At 35.6% G+C, this 21124-nt stretch overlaps 1 protein-coding gene across 2 annotated transcripts in view; it reads right to left on the bottom strand.

Moving 5' to 3' along the window:
- LOC133521624 (death-associated protein kinase related) overlaps positions 1–21124 on the bottom strand; it is a 359879-nt gene that overhangs the window by 310828 nt on the left and 27927 nt on the right. The gene's annotated exons all lie outside the window — the stretch shown is intronic.

Here is a 21124-nt window from a genome sequence, read left to right as displayed (position 1 = left end):
GGATATCTGTATCATATTTTTATACTTTCAACTTGCGAAATATGACCATGTACATTTGCGTTCAACTCAATTATCTTATCTGTCCCGTCGTAATTATCTAACTTTAACATCGCTACTAACTGATGCTGTTACAACGCATACTCCCATAGGTACTACAAGTACAAATTATATTGAATCGTTCGAACTGAACACCGCGTTTGCTAAGTTTCAAACGTTAGTTATGTAAATATAACTTCCAACCAATTCTAGATAATCACCATTCAATCTGCAAACAAAAGATTCGTCTCTCTATTGATCTTTCTGAATAATTGTTCCTTTATCTTCCCTGTTTCCCTACGTAATCTATATTTAGGGCAATTATCATCATCTACACTCAAGTGCCTACTTTTTTTCACTTGTTAGCCTTTGTCACAAATCCCATGGATACAACAAATCGTTTGCAATATGTCCGATCTGTTGTTTACTTTACAATCTCGACTACTCAAAATCTGTTTACCTGAGATACTCTTGTACTATCTGAAGTCTACTCTGTACTATATTTGTTCTATATTTAAGTCGTACAGTAAAACATATTTATTATACTATAACATTTGGTATTTTGGTAATCTCCATAGGTAGGTATACATATGCTTATATAGGCACTATCCTGTTACTGTTTATTTGTTAGCACTTATCACTTCAACATTATGCGTCCATCTGCATTCATTAGTTTTATTAATAATAATTAGTTTTATTTAACGGAATATCTCGTTTAATCCATGATAATTACCTCTGATCTCTTATTTAATGCATTTCTATACATTTAACACCTTTTTATTCGAATAATAATTAAAGTTACTTCAAAATTATGATAGTTAGAACTTCGTGTGCATAAAATATACTCATACAACAATGTCTCTATTGTCTAATGTCTGTACAATATCTCAAAATGCAATATGAATATCGTCTAATCTATCGAAACATGAAAATAATTAACAATTATTTAAAATTTCACATATATATATAAAGATATTTCTTCTAATACTGATCATCAACAACATCGAGTTAATTATCCCAAAAGTTTAATCAATTTCACGAACTCGCTGTCACAAGAGTTTGCGACTCAAAAATTCAGTCAAAAACACTAAACATCCATAGCCAATATAAGATGTCAAATGTTATCACAATTTCATTTTACTATTTTTAATACTATCATATTTAGCTTGTTGGATACTAAAAAGGAGCTACAACTCTAACACATGTATCTTTCCTCAAGACTGCGTATAAGTAGTCATTTAGTCAACTATGTTGTTCTGAGTGGATTAAATTGAACAAAAGTTTATTTTTACATCGATAAAGCGACGTGTATACTATAATATTTACAAAAGCTCAACTAAACATGGATAGGTTTATTAGCATCCACTTCATTTGATAAACTCCTGATCATCAGCTAACTCGAATCAGTCAATCGTGTCATGTCTTTTAAGTATTTGATAGGATACAATCATCTTTCTATACTCCTATTTTGTTCCATATTCCTCTCGATATCAATTATAAAGAAACAGCTGTATGTTATAACATACCCAATCTCTCTGCTCTATTGTTTTTGTCTTTTTTCAATAATTTTAATAATTCCTTTCTTTTACTACGTTCAACACTTATTTATTAGTTATCCTATTGTTCGAACATATGCGTTAAATTTTTTTCAGGCATCATATTTTCAAATCTTCTATTATACCTCTATCTTGTCGCCTCTCTTTTTTTTTTTAACTGTTTGGGTCATTATTTACGTTTCTGTTTCTCATTTCACTATCGACTCACAAGAGATCACGAATTGTTCTACTATAAGTAAGCTAACAAACTACAGCAAACTTTTGCAATACTGTTTCGTGTCTTAATTATTGGTTGCATTAAGAAAACCCAGAATTCATTTATGAAAATACTACTAGCTTGTAGTTAATTTCATGTTCAAACTGGGTAACTTGATACTTTAGTCTGTAATGACATCACCTGTACACAGTTTGTCAATAAAATATTTCTATTCTATTTTAACTATGCATTTTGTCCACCTCTCAAAAAGATTACTCACACTGCTCTGGTCTATCCATTATAAGTCTCTTTATCCCGTCAAATGACAATTAATTTCTGTTATATTTATCAATCTCGTATAAACTTTCAATATCTTTTTCTCTAGTATACCGGCTTCTGCTTACCTACCTAAGTACCTCGATACTTTTCAATTTCCTGCTTAAAGGCAAATCTCTTTACTCGAAAGAAAGAAAGAAAACCTCGATCTGTGTTAAAACTCAGTCACTTTACGTACTTGCTACTGTATCATTACTCACGACGGTTTAAATTTCTGCAGTTCAGTTTTGGATCACTATATCAAACTCAAGAGCCTTAATCAATGCTCAAGCATTAAACGCATTCATGTTCAATTACGTTCTTCATCTGGCTCAACACCCGAAATTCAAACAACTGTTTTTTCCTAGAAAAAGAGAAAAACTTCCCCAAATTCTAACAAATTTTTTTGTAAAAAATATTAATTGTAACACACATTTCAATCGAACAATAGTCACAGACATACAGTATCTGTTCTCTATGTACAACTTTTCTCTCTTTTCATTTTAGCATCTATTAATAGTATTAACCATTTCAATCGGACAATGCTCACACACATACAATATGTTTTCTATGTATAACTTATCTCTCTTTTCATTTTACCATCTATCATTAGGTAGATGTAAACCATTAGGTTTTGTTATACTTTTTTTTTTACTTCATTTCATAAAATAAAATATTTGATACTCTGTATTATAGAATTTAACGGAGATCAAACTTAATTTCGATCTAACTTGTAATCAAGACGCTGTCTTACATTTTACCCACTTATACTTTATATTCTCTTCTCACAAGGCCACTGTAAATTCTATATCTTAAAAAAAATCGCGTAAGTATATCTCCACACACGACAGTCGTTAAACTGCCAGCGTCGATAAAAATCTATAATTCTTATCTTCCTAAGAGTGTAATTTCACTAATTCATCCTTCGTTTGATTCATCTCTCCAAAATTTGAGGCGTATGCTCAGGGTTATTTTAATTTCAACCATATATAAAATAAAAAAAATATTATATATATATAAAACCATTTCAAGAGAACGAACGTTCGCTACAAACGTTCCGTTTTTTTCATATTTCACTTACAGCTCTCACAAGTCACTATTGTGATTCTGTATCTCCGTTTAATCAATACATACGTATGCTTGTTGGAATTAAAAATCAATATAAGCTACAAATTACTTTTTTTTATTATCATTCCATCAATAACCAGTTGCATTCTCGTCATCGTACTAAATACTGTAAATATTACTTGCAATGTCACGTTAGAATATAATTTATGAACAATCAAAGAAAAGATTAGTCATCTTATTTGGACTAAAAAAAACATCCGTCGCGTTCTCGCGACCACCATAGTCAAATCTTTAGCAACTAGTCATACAGAATTCACCATTCGCACATTCGCATTTTATAATTTGCAATTTCAATGTGTACACTTCCGTCAAAAAACAAACAATTTCATCTAATTCTCAACATCCGTGACGAACCCTCACGTCAAACAAAAATAAAATATTAAGATGTACTCTCACGTACTTTAATGTTTACTTTCCTTGACGCACGCTCACTTCACACAAAAATCAAATTTCAGATGTACTCTCACGTCAAATAACTTCTAACTACCTTGACGTATGCTCATGTCAAATAAAAAACAATTTCCTTGACGTGCTCTCACGATAAACAAAAATCAAATTTAAAACGCACGCTCACATCAAATAAAAATCAAATTTAAGACGCACTCTCTCGTCAAATAATTTTCAACTTCCTTGACGCACACTCACGTCAAGCACAAATTATATTTCAGACGAACTCTCACGTCAAAAAAATTTCCTACTTCCATGACGCATGCTCACGTCAATCGATAATCAAATTTTAGACGCACTCTCACGGCCAACAAAAGTTAAATAACTTGATTGAACAATAGTTATTTGTACAACAAGAAAGCAAAGTTTGATATTTCTGTGAGTGCTTGTTTTGATTGTATAATAAAATACGTAAAATATGGTGTTTTTATTAAATTTTAAACTTTTATTTCATTAATTAATTATTACGAATGAAGACTCGTAGGGTATTTTGGAACGATGCGGTCTGACTTATTTCGGGGGTCTATTATAAACCGTCAATATACCGTTGAATTACGTATGCACTTTTTTTGTTCAAATATTCCTAACTTGTATTAGGCCCCGCTCGTTGAAATGACATTCGACTCTAAAGGTCACTTGAATGTTATTTTGTCTCACTCGGTGAGCAAAATGTGATTTTGCTCACTGTTTTTAAGCAGCAAATTACCCTTGTTCGAGCTGCTGACGTGATAAAATATTTTCATCAGTGAAACAAACAAATTCGTTATAAATTATATGTCTTTCGCTCTTTGTTGTCTTTAACAAAACTATCATCTGGCACTGATACTGAATAGTTCTGTATACAACAAACTCTCAATACTCGCTCTCATGCTAATAAATATATTATTTATTATTGTCATACAAAAACTTGAGTTAACTTCTCTTAAGTTACCTTCGCTTATGTTAAGCTACCATAATGCTCTCTCACATTGTTATTATATATCGTGTACCTGCGTAACTTTAAATCATACTAGTAGACCATATGATTGACCAGCAATTTTACACAGACTCTGCATGAGTTTAATTATCATAACTTCTTTCCAAGTTCTATATTGTCGTTTAATACTAAATAAGTGATTTAGAATCAATGCATTTAAATTTACACACTGTCAAAATCCATTGTCACATTATACATAAGTATAGTGTCATTTAACCCAATAAAATTATCTCATTAATAAAATAAAAAAAAAGGATTGTCTATTTCAGGCTTCTAGCCCATAACAAATCTCTTTATGTTTCATTAAGATCTCTTAGATACGCTCATTTAAAATTACTAGTACCTGGGCGACCGAGCTCCGCTCGGCTACAACTATCCATTGCAATATGGTGGCGTATAATAGGTGATAATCTACATAAACTTAAAAAGTAAAATGTGAACTGACTATTATTATTATTTACAATTGAATTCAACCTTACAGCACTTGTCACAGAGTAACGCCATCTATTGCCAATTTCTCTTATTACATAGCTCATTTTTTTACCAAACCAAACCTGTCCAAAACAATAAAAATTAAAAATTATATATAAACTTGAACATATAAAAAAAACAAAGGTTAGTCAACGGGCGAGATTCGAACCCGTAACACTCGTTTCTAGCCGTCCGCGTCCCGACCCGCCGGACCAGACGGACAGTGGCTAGTAACACGAAATCAGCGACCACATTCTGCGTCGAAAGAAAAACGCATGAAAACTCGAAAACACGCGCCTTCCCAAACACAAGACTAATCTAGACCGACTGTACACCCCCAAAAACCCCCATATACCAAATTTCAGCGAAATCGCCAGAGCCGTTTCCGAGAGCACAGAAAACTATATATATATATATATATATATATATATATATATATATACAAGAATTGCTCGTTCAAAGGTATAAGATAATGCAACGTCAGAACGTTATGTCAAACTATCATCTTCTAATTTACTTACACTCAAGTAAATTTACATAATGTACGCTCACATTATGAAAAACTATCATCATGTAATTTACATACGCTCATGTAAATTTACCATAATGTACGCTCACATTATGAAGTACTATCATCTAATTTACATACGCTCATGTAAATTTACCATAATGTACGCTCACATTATGAAGTACTATCATCTAATTTACATACGCTCATGTAAATTTACCATAATGTACGCTCACATTATGAAGTACTATCATCTAATTTACATACGCTCATGTAAATTTACCATAATGTACGCTCACATTATGAAGCACTATCATCTAATTTACATTCGCTCATGTAAATTTACCATAATGTACGCTCACATTATGAATCTGCTATTCTATTTATCTCATCTTTCACGTCCAAACTCTTAATATTACTCATGTTATTAAAACTACATAAGTATATACTACACAAAACGCTTGTTTACGTTGTTGTACACTAGCTTACTTTAAATAAGTATCTGTTTTTACTTATATTTTTATGCTAGCCCGCTTTCAACTGTAAGGCTTTCATTAGCATAAATAAACTATGAGTCTCATACAATTTTAGCTAAATTGGAGTAAAATTTACAGATAACATGTGTAACACTGTCACCTGTATAACACTGTCACTGCCACCATTAAACGTAGGTATTTATTTCGACAAAAATATGTCTATAAATAGGTACTTATTATTTCGCATTTTAGTGCTGTCCAACGAGGTATTCTATTTTACTACTACCAATTCACTGATTTCATATAGCTTTAACTAAAACTGCTGCATTGAACATAAATCATGACGTGTACAACAATGAAATACATAAATGCTTTTAAAAATTCTTATCAAAGAAAAAAATATATAGGAAAGCATAACCTACTCCATGTGTAAAAATGACAAAACTAATTTATTTCTGGTCATGATGCCTCATATACTGATGTCTTAAAGGAACTTTTATTATCATAATATATATTTAATTAACTTTCTTGGGCCATCATATGATTTACAACAATCATTTAATATTATCTGTCTAAATTATCATAAATTCATTATCTATCACAATAAACTACCAGCCAATTTATTGTTTTCAGTTGCTTGCAAAGAAGTGGTAAGATATACTTCTTAATGACTATTTTTACTCACGAGTTTTAAAGCTACCTGCAACTTTATCATGCATTTTTTTAAATTGCTAATACATATAATAATTACTTACAAGCAGGCGCCAAAAACATATATCTGAAGCATGTAAATCGTCCTAAACTCATGAAATAAAATACTTTTTATTTCTATAACTTACGTTTCATAAAACTTAGGAATCAAAATAAATCTCAAAATCCCAATGTGGGTTAGTGGTACGTTAACACTTCTGATTTATTGTGCTTCTTATTGCATGGTTACCCTAAACTATTACTACTACAGCAATCGGGATACTTCCAGGTACTCTGACCTAACCAGTTCATTACGATGCTTCCTCTTTGACAGCCTCAACCCAAGTGAACGAGCCTGTCCAACATTTACCGTGTCCCCACCACCTGCTAAAACTACCGTGTTTTGACATAATGTTAAATCGTGTTCAGTATAATGTTATTTTTCCAACTACCCCTGTATTAATCGGGGTAACATAATAATGTTGTCACGGTATAATTATTATTTAACTGCTATCTTAAATGTAAACATAAATAAATCATGACAGACACGACCTAAGACAATAATCGATTTATTTTCAGTAAGTCCATGCACGACTTACAAACCCATAAAAACTTAAACGCCATCGTGAACCAGGACATATACTCCCTTTTGCAACAATGACAGTTATTAGGAACAACTAGGGCGATGTGCCATGTGCCGTCTCTGAAGTTTAATTGCGAAGATAACGAGGATCTGAAATAATTAGTGCATTACTCGGGTCACAGATTGCGATCGTGCAGTCATAGGAACAAGCGGTCAGGATAACCTGGTTCTTCGGACTTGTGCTTAATTGTGTAACATGTGCACTGGAAATGTCTTAGCTGCAGCGACATTTCGATTTAACTCGGTACAGGTGGGTGAGTGAGCTTATTCGGCGGTGTTTCAGGCGTACCAAAGGGCCAAAAACCTTCTGGACGTCTTAATTACCGCTGGAGAGACGAAGTTTAAAAAGATTTTAGGGAACTCGGTGCCGTCGATTGGATAGAAACGGCTTCGGACAGAGAAGCATAGCAGTTTTTGGTGTTGGAGGTCAAGATCCACTTCAGGTCGTGATGCCAGAGCAGTGAGTAGTAATTAAGACCTCATTGTCGTCTTAGCATGTAGTGTTACAAGACATGATGTGCAGGGTTCCCTTTTATATAAAATTAAGAGAGTACATCGGTACAGTGTCGAGTTTACTTTGTTACATTACTGTCATTATCATAAGACGACAATGACATTTTAGAAGCCATTAAAAGCTCAAAGATTCTCCCAATAACCTACTTTAGCAGTTTCCGCACACACAAGCTCGTTCGTTTCCCCATTGACTCGTTCGTTAAGAACTTTCATTATTCCGAACGGGATATCGCCTCAAAGAAAATAATCCCCTATAACTTATCCGCTGTCGATGGCACGCGTTTCGGCGCACCGTTAAGTCTTGAAAGGCCACGTGTGAGTCTTATTTCGACGAGATAAGGTGTAGTTTATGTCAGTGTCGATAACCGCGCTTACGGTACCGCGACACATGCGTCTGCGCGGCGTCTGCGACACAGTTTCAGAGCGGTTTTGTCTCTAGCCAGCATTCTGTCATGGCCTGCTCGGAATGTGCGTTTAGTACAACTGAAGAATACGTTGAATCATATCCTAGAGTCTAATATGAAGCATATGAATTTTGACGCAATTTCGAAGCATCTCAACATTGTTCATGCACTAGTATAAAGTATTGTCCCGTATGCTTTCATAGATAAAAGTCACAGACCAACCACCTAGATATACAGTTATAGAATGGGATAGAAGCAGACATAATGACTAGGAACGATAATGGAATTTCAAAAGCGTAACCACCTCCAATTCCCATTGAACTTCTCAAGAATTATGATCGATCAGTAGCTGATTGCACTAGAGATATTCATCAATGGAGTCCCACGTCATCCGTCATCATCGTCCCAATTGAACATTGATATAACTTTGTCAGTTTAACAACGATTATCATTCATAAGGCAAAGGATTAGGGTAGCTTATCCATGTATAATCTTGCCAAGTGACGTTACTGAAGTGAGAAAGAGTGATGTAATTGCAGTGACGTTTCCGCTCTTCCCATGTTTTTGCGAGTGGGCAAATATGCGTTAATGTCTCGTTAACCTTTGTGGAGAGATGCTGACGCCGTTGTGATATGAGGAAGCGTTATTTCCTACGTCCTTTGCGCTTTTTGTCGTGTGTACTGTTTAAGGGCAAAACATATGTTGTGACCGGAGAGAGGCATATTATGGATGGCTTTATCCATGTCATAAAATAAATGTCACTTTTTAACATTAAGTAATTGAAAGAGACAGATACTGTCATTATCAAGCTGACACGTAGACACATACGACCATCATTTTCGAACAGGAGAGTCAAGGAAGCCTGTTAAGCCAACTCTTTATTGTCTCATTGCGCTTTTTTGTCTGCCTTTAGATACCTATAACTGATAATCATGGTCTTTTTCAAAACTTGGATACGATCTATGCAAGTTCCTTAGTCAAAGTCAGGGGGTTCAAGAAGCTTTACGCTCTGAAGCCACAATTTAATATTTTGATCGTGTACAACAGGAGAGCAAGCATGTACAGTCAGCTGCAGAGAGACTACTAGACTAATTGTATGCAGGGGGGTCACCTCTCTCTGCAGCTGACTACACCCAGCTGAAAATTGTAAAGGAATTCATTAACAAAATGGCCATGCACTTTTGCAGCTAGCTGTACATTCGTCCACACTATTTATTTACTACAAATTCACAAATAGTATTGCAAAGGCGTAAGATTGCTGTTATACTTCGACAAGCATCTTCAGTAGAAAAAGGTGCGCAAAACAGAATTTATATATATGCGACATCGATCCCCCACTCTTAAATTTTTTTATATGCCGCCTTTTTTCTACTAACAGTTGGCTTGCCAAAGTATAGTAGCGTAAGCAAAACGCAATCTCAAAATACGCTACATATGGAACTATAAGAGTTGTAACGGAAGATAAGATAAATGTTTTCTTGCTTATATTATCCTGAGCCCTGCAAAGTACGAATACAACGTGCAAGTGGGTGGATAAGGAGCATATGAATTGATATAGCAAAAATACTATTTATTAATATTGGCACCGGCCGCCTCCATATTAGGAGCGAGCTAATACAGTAATCAATGGTGCTCAGGAAGTGACTCAGGCGCATAAACGTAGGCTTATAGGCTGCTTGCAACTTGAATGAAACAAAAGCATTAATTTAATTACTAATCATACTTTTGGAAAGGCCGGAGTGACCACAAACGCGTAATTTTAAAGTCAAACAGTTGCAATAATAATTACTGGTATTATTTACGTATTTAAATATTTTCCAACTTTAATCCCAAATGAGTAACTTAGAGTTATGTATATGTACTTTACAATTCCGAAATGGAAAATTGATAAATTCGCAAACTGTGTGTTTACACATCCCTTTAATATTTAAAGGACTATTGGTAGTAAATAATTAGTACTTGTACTTGAGTATTCGACCCAGCAGAATATGTCAGGCGATGGCGATTGTAAACATAATTCGTTTCTTTAAGAATAAAACTCGATACGAATTTGGGCCTACTAGCCCCATCAACTACAGGAACGAAATACTAGTAAAATTAATTAAAATCACAATCAACCATCAATACACAACGAAACCAACGTACAAGTGTATCATAATGGGAGATAAATTGAATGCTAACCATGCAGAGTAACGGTCCAGAGAGGAAACAACGCCATTATGTCAAGCTAACGAGTTAACCGACGCACAACCTTCTAGAAGCGAAAAGAAGTAACTCGCAAGGAGATTATACAGATGAAGACACGGAAATCCACCGATTAAACGGCCTTGTCACATTCCAATAAGGTTTACTATGGCTTAAACAGTTGGTACACATATGTGGCCTTTTTGTAATCGGTATCGCAATGACACTACTACTTTACCTACTGTAAAAAGCGTGTAAATACTTTGCGTCCGGTGACGTGAAGTTTTTATGTCGATAACAATCTTAAACAATCCTGGTGAAATTTATGGGACCACCCCCGAACTAAATAAAATGAAAGTTAAGGATATAAAAAGGGATTTATCCTGTTTTCCCGTTAATAGGCCGACGATCTAAGGGGACTGAACAAGGGTGGCAAAAATAACAATGATAATGATTGTGATTATAGTAGTGTACTTAAAATATCATTGATGAAAAAGTAACTGAATAAACAGAGAACCTTCCAAGACTTTATGTATTTTCCATAGTTATAAATTAACTTCTAAAGTGTGTTCTAACTTAGCATATATGTATGACGTAACCTAGATAAATTCAAAACCCTATCATTTGCAGCAAAGCACCTAAACTCGTTGAAATCCCGCAGACAACTGCAGACTTCACCACCGCAAAATAGGTCGTCCATCGTTCCAGTCTCACCATTCCAAAAGCCATAACTCCCTTTAAATTCCTAACAAACTTACACCCTTTCTCTTCTGTAAGTTCTTACCCCGCCTAGCGCCCACTATGGGCACGCGTTAACGGTGCATCATTTCATCTCATTTCACCAACTCGTGGGAACTGTCAACCAAACACCAACCTTTCCATAAAAGGACATAAGTACTTAGAATTTCAACTGCACCGTTCTAAATTTAAACGAGCGCATGTGCGTTCGAAATTCAAAGTCTAAAGACGTTTTTGTTACTGTCGGCTTAAGTGCGAGAGGCTTGTCAGCACAAAGCGTGATATTGAAACAGTTTGTGTTTTGAATGGTTAATCCGCTATAGATCAATGTTCAGCCGTTTTGGTGTGACTAGATTTATGTTTTCATTAGAAAATGAGATGTCAATGCAGTGAGAATGGTTACGACGACTTGTAAAGAACAATATTAATCTTTATCCTAATGTTAGAATATCAATGGGATGCTATTCTGTACAATCACATCGACACATTTACTATTGGTTTTTTTAGTTTAATTTCCTTTATAGAATTGTTAGAATGCAAAGTATATTTATTTCAAAAGATAAGACACATTTGAATGTCAACGACCTGTGATATAATTGTTTGACTTTAGAATTGGTACGAGACATTTCCAACGACGCGGCTGAGTCATCGAGTGACATTTCAGTCAAAACTCATTAGCAGAAGCTGTACTAAATTAAAAACGTGTCTGGTTCTGGTATATTAATATTATACTATTATATTAGAACAATTTATGAAAACTTCAGTAGGCCAAATATGAATAATAATTTATTTCTCCATGTAAATAACTGCAAAATCAAATGGATATACTTATTCTTTTTAAACTTGACATCCGTTATTGACCCTGTCTATGAAGCCGGTGGTCCTGGGTTAGAATCGGGATTCTACCCAAGACCATCCATCCCATCGGGGAAGGGCATTTATTCGTGTGATGAGCATAGATATTTGTTCCTGATACCAATGCTTAATTAATTAAATATTACATATAAATTGTTGCCTGAGTACCCACAACACAAGCCTTCTTGAGCTTAATGTGGGGCATTAATTATTTAACAAGTTGAAAAATAAAAGTCATAATGAAAATATTAATTACCCATTATATTTATAGCAGTGACATTAATAGGTATAAAATAAACGAGGTACGAGTACAACAGGATTCACGTTTTCCTGATGCAACAGATGAAGCCAGAAATAGAACTAATTGCCCTCCCCTAACCTGATCTATAATGGAACATAATTGTGCTTAGAACGGTACAACAACCCCCTCAATTTGCTGCCAACAACATACCATTAAGGCGAGTTTTTGCCTTGAATTTCTCTCGGACGAAAACCTGATCCGTTCGGATCAAGGAATGTTGTGAACCTTAAAAATGTGCCCAGTTAGGTACAGCACAGGTCAATAAATCACCTTGATGTTGTTAGCAAGCGTCTCTCAAATTGACATTAATCGCATTATCTCCTTGCTAAAGGGGCATTCCAGAAAAGTATCGGGGCTCGGGTACCTTACGCTATTTTTTTAACACTTCTGATAACGCTAAGAACCTGATATTTTGCATGATAATATTTGAAAACTTAACAGCTTTATATATCACAAGTCCGTCTCCGTCCCGGATAAAGTAGACGTTTTTGTGGGATTCCTCTAAGAATAATTTTGCTTAGAAATAATAGTTATTATGATGAACTTTCGGAACACAACGGGTTAACCTCTGCAAATTCTTTAGACAAGTCAAAGACTTTTGCGACTAGGAACAGGTAATGAGTGCCGGTGTCCGGTTTACGGCATTCAATCATAGGGTACAACTTTGCAATAAACTTTTAAATGCGGATGAATTAAATTTAATAGCACATCTTCGACAGATTGAGCTTGTTTACGACCGCCACACGAAGAGTCGCAGGCGCATAATGAAAACCCCTGGCTACGCTCAAGGGATGAGTAATAACACAAATTGTATGCAAATTACAACAACCGCCCACGTTTTTGGATATTTTATTAATGGATGTATTATTAAGAATCAATTTACCTTTCATAAAGCGCGTAAACGTCTTGCATTGTTACCGTATACGTGAAAATAAACTGTGGTTTAATTCTTCCGGACAAATTAATTCAGCATGTGATTAATTGTGCCAAGATAACGCCGAGCAACATTTTATATTAAACTATTAAACGAGCCAGTATGGGAATAAAATTGTAATGAGGCGAGCGGCGAGATGAATCAGAGTTTTAACAACACGAGCGTCCAAATATAGCAACGGCAAACGTTCCTCGTTCCGGCTAACGATGTAACAGGAGAAGAGTTTAATAATTATGATGCACGGGAAACTCAATACGAGGCGGTAACGAGGCACGTTTAGGATACAACAATGCTACCAAAATAGGAGAAGCACGCTCGTCAAGTGCCAATGAACAGAACACCTGCAGACGACCCTAACGGGCTCCCAGCGTCCAGCCGCGCTGACCTTCCCCGCCCACCTGGCGGAAACAATAGGAGGCTCCGAATAAATTGGCAGGCGTTTATCTCAAGCACACTTTGAATAAAGGTCGGGGGTCGAGAGCAGCGGCTAGTGTTCGCACGACCGGTAGGAAGTGTGTCAGCTAACTGTTAAAGCAAACATTGGCAGAGACCGTCAAATTAGAGTCGCTTGTGAGTCACGGCTGATAGCTCTGATAACCTGTCGACCCGTGGCCTCTTCATGTTTTTATATCGCATGAGAACGATGGTATCGATCGGGACACCTACGCTAGTACTTGTATCGACAGTTCTCCGAAGCGCGCTGAATATTTTCTCTTGGACACGTCGAATAACAATAAGTATTCTAAACATGGTGCGGCTAGAAAATTTAACAAGGAATGTAATTTAGTACCCGTTATCCTAATTGACCGTCTCGTTCCAACCATCACAGTTATATAAATTTATTTAAACTTATGCGACAATATAAAACCGCTTTGCTTTGATACCGTCGGTGTCGCGTCACATTGTAACGTTTGCCGCTCAGTTGGGTCTGCTTTATCGTCCTAAGCCTAAATAAGTTGTAATGAAGGGATAGATGAGACCTCAGGTAGCCCAAAATATTAACAAGACAACTCCAATCAACATTTAGGGCTCGTTGAAATTATTGAAACTCGTGATTTCTACAGCGGTTGGATTGTCTTCTTAAAAGTTGGCCGTTGCCTGGCATAGGCAAATTACGTACCCAACTGTCCAGTATTACAACTTAGAAATGAGATATTCAACACCTGACCTGATGAGTTGGGTTCTCGCGCGCGACTTCATACATCTTGCGACGTGCGTGCAAGAACGGAACTCATGTCAGACGGTCTTCTTAAAGAAGATATTTCGTTGAAGATAGTTCGTTTTAAACCATAGCTGGAGCTTTTGAACTAGTTGGGTTGTTCTACAGTACGACTTATGCAACTTGGCATTCTTCGATCATGCAAAACAATGCGCTTGCATACAACTTTAATTGATAATCTAATGAACCGAAGAGGAAGCGGCGCTGGGCAGTAATAAATAAGCAAGTCTTGTCCTACATGCCATTTATCATAATAGTCGGCGACGTTTCATCTCGCGCAGGTGGGTGTCCGCACTGATATTAATTGATCGCGCTGTTTCCAGCCTACTTATGTAGATCGCGAGTATTGTTGTCTTCCGCTATGTTCAATGTGATTAAACCTGGCCAAGTCGGCAGTGACCCGGCCTACGAAGCAGGAGGTCCAACGTTCGAATCCAAGTAATGGCATTTATTTGCGGGTTTATCAAGAATATAAGTAAAGAAAAACAAAGAAAGAAAGAAAGATGACAAAATGTATATCGTAGCCTAGTACCTACAAGCTTTGCTTAGTTTGGGACTAGGAGGATTGTCCCGAAATATTTAATTTTAGTAAATTTTTACCACTTTTCTAGCTGTCCCGCCTTGATATTCTTGGTTGCATCCGAAGACGGGGTTACAAAATAATTGTTTACGAATGCGTTTAGAGGTTCCGAAGTTCTGACCTTGCAACACGGAGGTGGGCTATGCATTCGATGCTAGACTGGTGTTTTCACGATGTTGTTTTTCACTTAAAACAACAAATGCTAAAATGATTTATATTTCTAAATATAATGACAATTCCATCACAATTCACATTTAATGTCGCAAAATTCATAAGGACCACAGTCACTTTCCATTAAGGCCCGACAACCTGCGATGTTTGAGATACAGACAAAGGGGGAAACTAGCTACAACCAAATGCAGCCAAGTCCAACCAAGTCTACCAAAACCATGTAATCGATCCGAAGATCTACAGTGCTATCCCAAATGACATACAAAACGTAGAAAATAATAACTCATTTTATAGGAAATTAAAGAAATGGCTTATTAATAATGCATCTTATAATACCGGAGAATTCAGTGACATTGAATTGAATTTTATTTCCTTTAATTTTTAAATCTATCATAATTATTCTCGTTAATAATCTGAAATTGTATGATTAATATGTATTTATAATGATTTATTTTATTAATAATGTTCGAAAATGTATTAAGTGTTAATCTTATCTTGTGTAATGTATATCCGAAATAAATATAAATATGAATATGAATGATTGACAATCTCGTGGCCTCATTGGACCGCGACGAGGCAAGATTCGATCTCAAAACCTTTCGTTTGAAATTCGCATAACATTTGACTGCCACTGCAAACACTCGGTTAATAAGGATAATTTCTAATTATTTATATTTTATTGACAATCGAATACGGCTCGTTATTTTCCTACTGGATTCTCCTAAGCGTCATTATTTTAGTTTCCTTCCGGCCCGCCGGCTTTCATGTTTTACAACAAGTTTTATAATTATTATTTTTTTGGTTTATATTTTGTTCTTAAGCAAATACTTATACATATGTTTTGTATCCATTTACGGAACTTGTTCTGAATAAAGTTAATTTTGATATTTTAAAGTTTTTTGTTAAATAAAAGAGAACAAGACTATCAAGATCCCGTCAGATCAGATATCCATAATTTGTCAAAAGCGCGCCGTCGCTAGACATGTCGATCTTATCTTATCTTCCAAGGTTAGCATTTAACAAAGGGGCGGAAGGCAAATTTAAAAATAACGTTCTATAAATGGCGAAAAACGATTTAGTTCACAAAAGAACATTTCGACGACAAAGTACTATTCAGATATAAAAGTCGCTGGAGGTCGCGCTTGTTGCCATTAATTCCGCGTGTACGGGTAATAAGTTCGAGTTTTTACGAGAAAAATATCGACCATTACCTAGTCAACGTCACAGATATGTACACTTATAGATCTCAAGCGATACTCAACCTTTTTTATGAGGGACACAAAGACAGTTTTACCGCAATGGATCTATACCAGAATCACCTGGCGGGCGACCAGCCGGGCGGGCCTCAGGTTGAGTATAAGACGACCTACATTTGGACTTGGGACACATAGGTATGTAAATTATATGCAGTAGCCATCAAATATATCGCAGCGGCTACATACAGCGTTCACAAATATCAACGAAGCAGAAAAATAAGCCTCTAAGCATTATCAAGGAGTTAAAAGTCCCACAAACTCGTGGCCAAAAAGCCGCTCCGCATACAATTGAAGATACGCTCTCATTTATCACAAACGTTTTCGTAACATATATCAAGTAATGCGTTGCTGAAAATTGTTGTTCAAAAAAATATATAACGAGTAGATTTTCGAAAACCCGCCTTCTACTCGTATAAAATTAATTATTCTCAATCTTAAACCGACAAAACATTGCTCGCAAAGTGACACACGCCACGAATTAAATATAATTAATGTTATAACGTCGAGGAACTAGTTTTAATCATCATCACAGTCAAAAGCTACCATTATCGTACCCCGCTGCGCTTCCTGCTGATTCGTTCATATCCTCGGGAGTCAGGTTTGTAAGTTAATTAACACTACAGATATATTAAACTAGACATCGTAGAAGTAGACGTAAATGACTAAAAATCGTGAAAATGTCTGATTGATCCAAGTCAATTTAGGTATTTTTGACATTTTAATAACCGATGCGATTTATCAACCTCGACTCGAGTTAGTCAACTCCAATTTAAATTTAAGATATATGACAAAATGTACTCTGAAAAAACCACTCGAATTACATCTTTAAGCATATATTCATTTAGGGTTAGAATATTGTTGTGTTGATCGCTCTCGTGTTGTTAATAAATGGATATCTGTAGCTATAGACCAGAGTCGTTACAATCGACACTTGAAGATAGTGCGTTTGCGTGATCTAGTATGTGTACAAGTACATATGTGTGCGTTGAATTCCAAAAAACCGGCCTACCATTAATTGCTGCGGTTTCTGTCATCCACCGGCGATTTAAGTTCAAGGTTTAAAACACAATCTCCAGAAACGGAACAATCGACACTTGAAGAAAATGTTAGTGATCTAGTGAGATACATGTCTGGGTTGAAATCCAACAATCCGACCTACCATTAATTATTGCGGCTTCTGTCATCTACGAACTCTGATTGAAGTTCAAGGTCTAAAAACACAACCTAATCAGAGGATTAAGTCAATCCCCGGCTTGCTGAATTATCGGTGACGCAATCGTTTCTATAATCTACGATAAGCCGATTAGTGGTCTGCGTAACGAAATTAGTTTCAATATACTTCTATACATACTTATCCAATACACGTACTAATACATACCCATAGAGTCAATAATTTGATTTAATTTGTGTTATTTCACACTAATATAAATTATAAACTGCCGCCGTGGCTCGGGTGGTCGAGTGGTCTAGGCATCTGGCAGAAATGCAGAGGACGCTGGTTCGATTCCAGCCTGGTACACTGGCACTGGAGGCCTTGGTCACTTTTTTCGTATATTCTGTGCTATTTCGTACCTTGTTACAGTGACAAACTGAAAGGCGCTAGAGATATCATATTCAATGTGACATGTCACGAAGCGACACTAAAGTTAAATTCCTTGAAAGTACCGTAAATACACACATATCGTATACGCATGCTTTTATTTAGATGATATATATGTATATGAAATATATAAAAGCAAATTACTTATAGAATGCGTAAAAATCATGTCCGTTTCTAACTGCACCTACTAAGCTACTTCGCAACTTAGTAAACAACAATTCGAAATTGTTAACTTAACCCAGAACACTTGAAAACTGTCCTACTAAAGCCCCGTACTACGCAGGAGGGCGAATTGAACAGATATATTTGTGGACAAAGGCAAAAAAACAGTACCGCGCGCCACCCACGACGGCCCATTTTTGGTCCGGTTGCTAGGAGACGCTAAAACATTATATCAACATGCATAAGTATAGTATACAGAAGTAAAAATAGGCCGATATTGTTTACTATCTGTAAGGCACTGTGGCTCCTTTCACTGCGAAACTTTTCGATGTATTTCGCGCTGTGAAATTACCTACATCACTATAGTGATTATAATCACCGAGTACTAAAAAGAAGCTAAAACGATAACGGAATTTGCGTTAACAGACGACAAAAATCAAATTTGAGTCAGTTGAGCTTATGGTCCAATTAAGCTTAGTAAAGAAAATGACGTAACAATCATAAAAACATATTAGTGTACAGTTCTGTCTGAAAACTAAAACGAATTCATGACGTGTACCTACTTTAAAAAAAGTGTACCTACGAAATCTAGGGAATTCGACATAATCAGTTAATTTTACGATCACAAATAGTTTTTTAAATAAATAATAAATAAATAAATATTATAGGACATTATTACACAAATTGACTAAGTCCCACAGTAAGCTCAATAAGGCTTGTGTTGAGGGTACATAGACAACGATATATAAATGTCACACTATATCTTTTTACGACATGACACATTATAACACTTTATTATTTTTCGTTGTGGTCGCGCACTATAGATATTTTAAGTCATTTATAATCGTTTAACTCCGTGGAAACAGTAATAAAATTATTTCCACTCTATCTCCGGTTGGAAACGTTTGATACATGACTAGCTTTTGTTAGAACTTTGTAAATACCAGCAATACCCGATTATTAAATTATACAAAGTGGCCTGAAGTAATCCAAACCTTAAATTAAATCATTGCTCGGAATGTATGGGCCATAGCAAGTTTTATATCTTTTTGTAATATAATAAATTTAATACAGCGAAGTGATATATTGTAGCCATTTACAATACTATTCACAGAAAGAAAAAGTATAGCTCCAAAATATGTTTAAGAATATACTTTTTAAATGAACTTGTACGTTTAAAGTAGAACGCCACAATAAATGTATAAGGTTAAAATAAAGTGAAGTAACTCAATCTTGATAACCAACACTATCATAACTTATGCAAATAACTTCCTTGGCGATATGAAACAACCTTGTCATTCTCCCAAACTCATGACCCATAAACATCTATCTCAAATCACTTTAAAATGACACGGTTACAAACTCGTTAACCTCTCTTGACATAGACCTTTCGGATGCCCATATGTGACTCGCCGTTGACTGAAAACATCTACCCAGTTTTGCATCTTATTCCAATGCGTTAAGGTATAAAAGCGTGTACTTATAATTGGTTAAACATGCAAATCTTTCTTAAGGCCTGTAGACGTTTCCTGGTGCCAAAATCTGTGCCAATTACGAATAAGAGGCTTACAACTCGTACAAGCATGTTATTGAGCACGGTTTACTCGTGTAAGACTGGGATAACACACATACATTGATCCTAGATGCGTGTAGAACATCAGTAAACATGTAATTAGATATAAAAACGCATTGAAAAAAATATTGGACAAGAAACAACTCGAAGACCAATAACTTAAAAAAAAATATATAGGACATTATTACACAAATTGACTAAGTCCCACAGTAAGCTCAATAAGGCTTGTGTTGAGGGTACTTAAGACAACGATATATATAATATATAAATATGTATAAATACTTAAATACATAGAAAACACCCATGACTCAGGAACAAATATCCGTGCTCATCACACGAATAAATGCCCTTACCAGGATTTGAACCCGGGACCATCAGCTTCGTTGGCAAGGTCACTACCCAATAAGCCAAACCGGTCGTCAAAAAACTTTTAATTATATAATTCATTGACAATGGTCTTTTCGAAACGTCAATCATTGAATATCCAAGTTCTTTGGTCAAATGCTATTAAGTGTCAAAATATCTTCCATTTTATCTTTCTTGAACACAAGTCTAATACCCACGCTAATGATTGTAATCCCACCTAATCCAGCCAGCAACAAATTGTCCCCAACGCGGATTTTTTGCAGCAATCTGTTCGCGCTGCGCACACGCAAGATTTATCACCTCGGCTGCGCGTGGGCGCACCTACATGCTATTAGCTTATTAGAGGGCTCTATTCAACTGTTTATTTGTATATGAAATTTGCATATTAATTAAATGGCGTTTATTATGATGCTAAGTACTGAGTATCAGTTCTTTTGTTTTCCGACGGTTAATGGAATTACGCGCCTTTGACATAAGTACAGATCATTGCTTCAGAAACACAACTCCATATAATATAATAGTTAAGCTAATTATCAGGATTTTTTCGGCTTGGTCTGTTAGTTAAAAAAAGTTCACTTTATATGAGCTTAATACCTCTCGTTAAAAGTGAAGAATTAACCTTTCATATCAAAAATCATGGGTAAATACAAACCTCGGTTGTGATACAGCGTGTATTTTTGATACGACCACATAATCAAAGGGTAGTTAGTTTAGGTTTTAATGAACACACTTTCATTTTTTATTTTTCTATATAAAATAATTCAGCAGGCAATGTACATTGTCGTCGCATTAATTAACGACGCGACGTCACAAGTGATCACAGTGT

The sequence above is a fragment of the Cydia pomonella genome, chromosome 9 (genome assembly GCF_033807575.1).
Source record: "Cydia pomonella isolate Wapato2018A chromosome 9, ilCydPomo1, whole genome shotgun sequence".
NCBI classification, from domain to species: Eukaryota; Metazoa; Arthropoda; class Insecta; order Lepidoptera; family Tortricidae; genus Cydia; species Cydia pomonella.
The sequence above is the reverse complement of the archived record's forward strand: the minus strand, read 5'-3'. Positions and strand labels throughout refer to the sequence as shown.